General features: G+C 40.8%; 1 protein-coding gene across 7 annotated transcripts in view; it reads right to left on the reverse strand.

Annotated features, from left to right (window-relative positions):
- The window catches only part of LOC128831885 (poly(rC)-binding protein 3-like), a 757,719-nt gene extending 752,090 nt beyond the window's left edge, over positions 1-5,629 (reverse strand). For 3 of the 7 annotated variants that reach the window (XM_054018738.1, XM_054018739.1, XM_054018736.1), the window contains exon 1: positions 5,195-5,629. The gene's annotated coding sequence lies outside the window, so the exon portion shown is untranslated. The remainder of the gene's footprint in view (positions 1-5,194) is intronic. The other 4 variants (XM_054018741.1, XM_054018742.1, XM_054018743.1 and 1 more) reach the window with 3 other exon arrangements.
- Positions 5,630-7,955: the final 2,326 nt, after the last annotated feature.

A 7,955-nucleotide genomic window follows, 5' to 3' on the forward strand; every position in this document is an offset into this window, starting at 1 on the left:
TTTAGAAACAACTTCAAAAGGGCTAGTTTTCATCATAAATCAATTGCCTATTAAAAAGTTCCATTATAAAATAATTAAACATTTTATTTAGAGGAACACAAAAGAAAAAACCCAGCCAAAATTAACAAAATAAGATATGTACTTTTTATTCTTCTTTAATGAAACTAGAAAGAGCAATTAAATGAGGTTTGGTATAAAAAAAACAAAAACAAAAAACAAAGTTTATTTTACACTTGCAGGCAATAGGACATTTATCAAATATATATTTTATCCATTTGATCACAGTATTTAAATAATTGTTAGTACTTAGATGAATGGTCAAAGATTAATATCTCCACATACTACAATTATGTGACTGAAATGTCATATTACAGCATTCTCCATTAATGTAAAACTTCTCAAACAAATAAACTATGTGAGCAACTCAAGGCATAATAGCAGTGTTATATATTTAATATATTTAAAATATATTTATTTGAAATCTCCTATGGAAAGATAGTGTATTCACTATGAATTCAGGTTTCTTCACTGTAAATGTTTGTCTACTGTCAAAAAGGTTTAAATTGTTTGAACTCTCATACACCTTGCCACCCAGTTTACCATTGGCTCTGTAGTTATTAATGTCTTTGGCTCTTTTTGCTTCATTCTAATATTTTGAAAATTTAATGCTAATGTTTCTTCCGCTTCCCTCCTACTCTACATACACTCCCCCCATAAACTCTGCCAATTCAAACCTACAAAAGTGAAAAAGAGATATAAGTTATATATATATAATAATACATTGAATATGTAAGTAATTTAAAAAGTGTCGGATAGGTATATAAATAATAATATAACCAATTATTTTTCCACTTTTCAGAGTAGCAGCCGTGTTAGTCTGTATCAGCAAAAAGAAGAGGAGTACTTGTGGCACCTTAGAGACTAACAAATTTATTAGAGCATAAGCTTTCGTATGCATCCGAAGAAGTGGGCTGTAGTCCATGAAAGCTTATGCTCTAATAAATTTGTTAGTCTCTAAGGTGCCACAAGTACTCCTGTTATTTTTCCACTGACCACCTATATATGCTACTCAATAGAGAAGCTGATTAGTACTACTATGAACTCCTTTTTAAATATCCAGATCTATTATAATCCAAAGAAGAACTAAACAGGTCACTATGAACACTGTCTTTGAAACAGTACCCTCACTAATGTTGAACGTGAGACAACTGTTGGTGTTTTTAGCTCTAGAGCAGAATGTTGCTGAAACACCTTTCCTCTTATATGTTGTTTTCCCCAAGAGGCAGTCAGTCCCTTTCACTGACATGTCTGGGTATATAAACTTGTCACTACTGCCATTCACTCAAGTTCACCAACAGCACTGGGAATCTAACTACATGTAGCCCAGTTCAGAGCTTGATATTTCAGCAGGGCTACATACAATTCCCTGAAGCTAAGCACTCATTATCCTCGTTGTGTAGGCATATATGGCAGAAAAATGTCATTTATTACTAAAATATTATTCCTAACAGACAAAATTTTAAGACGTAAACTGATGATTCTGTATAAAATAATCTGATGCATTTTAACATCATTTTTTTTTTTAATTACAAGTGTGCGTTCAGAGTGAGACATACATATATTACCATTCTAAGCTAGCAATAAAGTGTGATATTGTAGAGGAAAATGTGTTAAGTGGTTTTCATATATATCACTCTACTATTTTGAAACATTTTATTCTAATTATAAACTGCATGGCTCCAACACAAAACTTTGCTAATTTCCAATGCAAAAAATGCAAGGAAGTACACAATTAATATCATTTTCTTTTAAAACACAGTTTAAATATTATGGCAAATTTTCCCTGTAAGGAAGAACCAAGTATTGTATTAAAGTCTACTGAAACTGACAAAAGTAGTTGTAGTTTAAGATACAAACAGAACATTCATGTTCTTCAGTAATGGAAATATGTTAAAGAATAGAAAGTCTAGATACACTGTAAGCTACTTCAGATAGAACCTGCAGAAGAACGATGCACAAAATTACAAGAAAATCATTTTAGTTAGATGACAACAGAGAACAACCCCACCTTATTTTCGTAACAAGAAGTCCTACAAAGTTAGCCAGACTTCTAAACTCTATAACTATTCCTATTAGTTCACTTAACAGTAGTTTAGGATTTTAATGGACATGTTTTACCCGTAACAAAAAACTTGATAGGTAAATAAATCCACGTTTTACCCAATCCTCAAACAATAAATTAAAAGAAAGCGTCATCATAAGGTACCACTGCACTGAACAATTTGTGAGAGCCTAAGCCTGCTACCATTGCAGTCAATAGGAAAAACTTTAATGGGAGCAGGATTGGGCCCTAAATTAACCCTACTTCTTATGGATGGACACTACATCCACATTAGGTTGGTAAAAAAATGGTTTCCATATACAATTGAAGACATCACTGTTTTTCAGCTCTGTTATGATATGAAGACAGATTAACTCAGGCCTTCCTCTGAGGGAATTATATATTTTATATATATTTTCTTAAATGCCTTGCCCATAGCAATAATGAACTACAGCAATATGCAAAATAGATTTATCAACTAGTGAACACTTTCTATTTTACAAATGACTGCGGATTTTAAAAAATGTCTAAGATTAACAATACTAACATTTCGTGTCCAATGACGCACTTTAGTTTTCTTGTGATAGAACAAACATATTCAAATACACCTTCATGATGTATATCACGCTACATAAAATCTGAATGAAGTGATTCATTAAAGACCTTGGCAATTTTATCTTTTGGATAAACCCTAACTCTTGAGAAGATGAAATGCCTGATCCTTAAAGGTGCTGAGCTCTTGCAAATTCCAGTGACCTCAATGAGAGCTGTAGGTATTCTAGACTTCTCAGGATCAAGCCATTAGGCAGGGCTTTTATTAACAAAGGAGTGAGTCCCCTGGGCCATATGTGATTTTAACAACACAAAATCTACTAAACTAAAACTTGTAGGATATTGAATAGAGATTCACCATAAATACTATGTTTAAACAATAATTGGAGTTTAGCAACACAACTGTTTACAAGCTTCCATGTATACTTCTAATATTTAGTGCTTTATTTTGTAACTGCTTATGCACTGGTCTGGTTTTCCTCTTTTTCCTCACACAGTTGAATACCTCCTATACAAAGCACTTAAGTATTTTACTTTTCCCCACGCTAGAGTGACCAGATGTCCCGATTTTATAGGGACAGTCCCAATTTTGGGGTTTTTTTCTTATAGGCTCCTATTACCCCCCACTCCCTGTCCCGATTTTTCACACTTGCTGTCTGGTCACCCTACCCCACGCTATCATGGACAATAAGAAGGCACAATCAATCAAAGACATATCCATACACACTCTTCACCACAACTTGACATGTATGGCAGAAAACCCCAAAGCAAACTTGTGTAAAATATTTTAATTAGGCTAACAAGAAAAAGAAATGATCAAAGATGTCTTCTTATTAGCATAACAAAAATACTTCCATGACTGATTATTTTTGCTGAACATCATCCATATATAGCATGTGGAAAGATAGGTTATTTTAAAATTACATGTCTGAGACAGGCACTGTCAATGTATTCTACTGCCATCAAAACAAGAAGTATTGCACTCATTATAAAAACCCATCCTATGAAGGCCTCTAACTACAAGTAGTGACAATCTTTTTAGTTCACGTCTAAACTTTGAAATGCAAAAACGATTCAATATGTTTTTCAAATGTCCAAACAAAATGCATTTTAATGTAAGATAGACCTATTTGATCGTCTACACAAATTCATAGTTTTACACATCGGAAAATTTAATATAACTCTCTATTTGAACTATGAATACTTGAAACTGTTTATCATGATATGCGCTGGTTTTTTGTTTTGTTTTTTTTTTTAAATGTTACCAGTTCTTTAAGGAAACTGCATGCTATTTTTGATACGAACACCACTGTGAAACGTCTATGAAGAAGGACTAGGGGGTTGTTCTTTTGCTTTGTTTTGAATGGCACCTTACAAATAGCATCTCTGCAAGTTATGATTGAATGCCTTATCAAAATGCAGCTAAAGTCTACATTACTCCAATTCAAACACCTATGTAAAATAACCGAAGACACACAAAAACTGTAAGAATTCCTTGGAACAGATACGTTACTTGATAGCCACTAAAACAAACAAACAAACACACACACACAAAAAACAAGTCTTTCCCCAAGACATTTAAGATATGCTGTTTTACTGCAGAAATAAGTGTTTGTTTTCAATGCTCTTATAGGAACAGTCAGCTGAACAGCTGAAGAAAGCAGTCTAATACAACTTCGCAATTGGGAAGTAAACCTGGCTGCAATACTTCTAATAGCTGACTAAAGTAATAACGCTCTGTATCTGTTTTGTTACTGAAAACGAGCATGTGACACCCAACGATCCGTTAGTTCTGGATTGCAGTGCTATTTTCACCATTCATCCCTGCAGGATTAAAATCTTACACTGCTAGAACAAAAGAAACACTAACAATAAGGTAGCACTAAAGTTTTTCCTCTCTTCACTACTCTACTGAGACGCCAGCCGAAGAGTGGGAGCCATCACTATTAAGGTGCCAGTTATGATTTAAGAGGAGGTGTCCTGGAGCACAAGGAGCGAACACTTCAGGAGCTGTGCAGCCTTCCTGCAGCCCTGATCAATTTCTCCATCAACAATCCCTGCTGTCCCCCTCTCCCTATATACCGTGGCTGTTTGGAAGCTTTATCGCTCATCCCATAAACACAAGTACAAATGCACCCCCCGCCCCCCAGCACACAGTTAGGCTCGCTCTCCCTCACATGCAATTCTTTGCAAGTCCCCTGAGAATTGCTCAAAAACAGAAACCAAGCAAAAATAAACAAACGAACAGAAAAGTGAGGGGGGCGGCGGGGGGCGAGGGGGAAGCTTTGTGCGGCTGCTTTTGCAGTTGCTCCCAAGCATGCAGGGCTAAGGAAGAGTGGCTCCCCACTTTCATCAGCTGGCTACATCCTTGGGATAAAGGAGCAAGGCGGAATGATGCTGAGGCTGCAGAAGGGAAAATAAAGGCGTTGCAAACATGCTGGGATCCCCCTGAAATCCACCCCACCTCCCCAAAGCTGCCCGGGTGGGGGGTGGGGGAAATAACACACAAGGAGGAAAAAGTGATGAAAAGACACAACTCACCTTAACAAGGGGTGTTGGATGGGGTCAGAGGAGGAAGGGTTTTGGTTGGTTGGTTGGTTGGTTTTAAGCAGAGGTTGTGATGTTATTAAAACACACAGACACAGGGTTTGGAAGCAGGGAGAAGAGTAGAAAAAAAAACCGAAGGGGAGATAAATTATCGAGAGGGTGCGAGTCAGTCTGGCAGGAAAAGGGAGAACCCCCCGGGGGGAGGAGGGGTGCGAAGAAACAAAAACAATCAGATGCAAAACCGAGCTCGAGCGTCGTTGCTGGGGTTTTGTTGAGGGGTGGGGGGACGGCTCCTGGCGAGGTGGGCGCTTGCTTGTTGCTTTCCCAGCGCCTCTTGCTGGGTGGCTGCTCCTGGGTGTATTTCCCGGGCGGGCGGGCGGCTCTGCGGGGCGGCGTTAAGGCGGCTCGTGGTGGCTTATATCCCTGCTGCTGCTGCGCTCCCCGGGCTCCCGCAGCTCGCTGTGGCTTTGCAGCCCCGCTGCTGCTCCTCCTGCTGCCGCTCTCGCCTGCCCCCCTCCCGCGCCCGCGCCCCCGCCCCCGCGCTCAGGCGCGCTCGCTCGCTGCTTCCCCGGGCTCTGCCGCTGAGCTGGCCGGGCTTCGCGGGCAGCCCCGGCCCCTTGCTGAGGCGGGCTGCGATGCACCAGCGGGAGGGGGCGGTGCCCTGCCCCGCGGGGTGGGGCTGCGGGGCCCGGCACTGGCCGGCGGGCAGAGGGAGCTGGGGCGGGGTGGGGGTAAGGGAAGGGATCTAAGGGGCATGGGGACAGAAGGGGTGACAGGATGAGGAGAGCTGCAGGGAGGGGGACATGAGGGGGACCCAGTCTCTTCTTCATGTCGTTAGTTAGAGGCTCAGGCAGCCCCCCCGCCCTTACACAGGAGAAGGCCTAGCCCCCCTGCCTTGGGGGCTGACATACCAGGGGGATGACACAGCCTCCCAAACGCCAGCGCTTTGCCTTGCGGGGTGGAGGCTGACCCAAGGAAAGCGTAGCCAGAGAGTGGTGCCAGGTTTCAGAAGTGGGGGGGAAGGAGGGGTTACTGGCACCATCTCAGGCTTGGAGACACTGAGCTGGTGTCACTTCACTTGTTTCCATAGAGTCACTGCTGAATTCCTGGGGGTGAGAGGAGAACCAGGCCTATGCAATGGAAAGATCACAGAGTTATAGGCCAGAAGGGACCAATAGATTGTCTAGTCTGACCTCCTGTATATCACAGGTCACCAACACCACCAGCACCTGCACTCAACCCAACAATCAAAATTCGATTAAATAGCCACAGGAGACTAAATTACTATGTGCCACAGGCAGAGAACAGGAGGCACCAAGGTGCAGCAGTGCCTGAGGCCTCCAACAATGGCAGGGAAATGATTGTGATATACCCAGGGAATCCTGGCAAGTGACCTGTGCCCACACACTGCAGAGGAAGGCAAAGAACCCCCAAGGTCACTGGCAATCACAACTGAGGGAAAATTCCTTCCCAACTGCACATATGACAATCAGTTAGACCCTGAGCATGTGAGCAAGAATAAGCCAGACAAGCACGTGAGAGAGAAAACGCCTGGTGCCACCTCAGAACCCTGGTCCTCCCGGTCCAATGTCCCATCTCCAGCTGTGGCGATCCCTGATACTTCAGAAGAAATGTATGTGCCTAATTGCCAGTTTCAGCATTTATGGAATCTGAATGTCCCTTTAAGGCATCTTGATTTGAAATCTGAGCTCCTCTTGTACTCATTGTCACCAGAACACTCTTTGCTATGTGGAATCATTACACAGCATCACTGGGGTAAACAGATTTGCAAGTGGAGCTCTGGGAAAGCTAAGGAGGCCAGGGCATCACCTTGAGGGCTTGACAAGTGACATTTTATTAGGAATATGCTATATGTCAGGAGCACCCAAACTTTGCGTAATGTCACTGATTGCATTGACAACATGCCAGGAGACTTAGGGCTGCACTTATTTGCATTAATAGTAGCAAACTGCATTCAACTTTATCTTTAATACAGAAGCGTGGCCCAAGAGTAGGTCCCAGCAACTGAGGTGCCTTCATGATCCACATGGAAGCTATTTGAAACAATTCATTTATGAGAAATGCCATCACGGTAGGCCACTGACAAAATAAAGCCAAGATTGAAATGTTCTAAATACAAGCTTTTATAAAACTTACCAGTTCCAGACATATTTCTGGAATTAAAAAAAAACCCAAACCAGTGAAGAGATGTTTTTAAACGGATAAACACTCCTCACCTGAAATCATTTTCACTGTCTAAACTGAGAGAAATGCAAAAGGTAATCAAAGAACATAAGTAAAGACAACAAAATTGGCTTTTAAAACGTCTTTTATTTATAACAATCTAAAGTGTTATTATCATTAGTAAGTCACTTCTTTGTTTACAGTTTAGGATTTGTATGTTGAAAGTGTCCCTTAAAAGATGAGGGCAGCTGCAGGCCAATGTAGGTAGAATCCATGGATTGTATTTGGTCCACTTCAACACTGAAACAATCAGAAGTGAAACAATCAGAAGTGGAACACTGAAACAATCATAAGTGGAATCTGTGAATAGTGTAAGGCCATGCTTCAATGAGTAAAATGATCTAAGGAAGAAAATTTCAATAGTATTTCAATAATTCAGTTAATGCAATAAGCTTATCAAACATTCATCAAATAACATAAAGACATATGCAGAACCAAAAAAGCAATTTCATTATCTTGTATCTGAAACCATCTCCTCCCCTGAGGCAGGTGCTCCTTCCTAATCCCTCCA

Source organism: Malaclemys terrapin, chromosome 2 (assembly GCF_027887155.1).
Source record: "Malaclemys terrapin pileata isolate rMalTer1 chromosome 2, rMalTer1.hap1, whole genome shotgun sequence".
NCBI lineage: Eukaryota > Metazoa > Chordata > Testudines > Emydidae > Malaclemys > Malaclemys terrapin.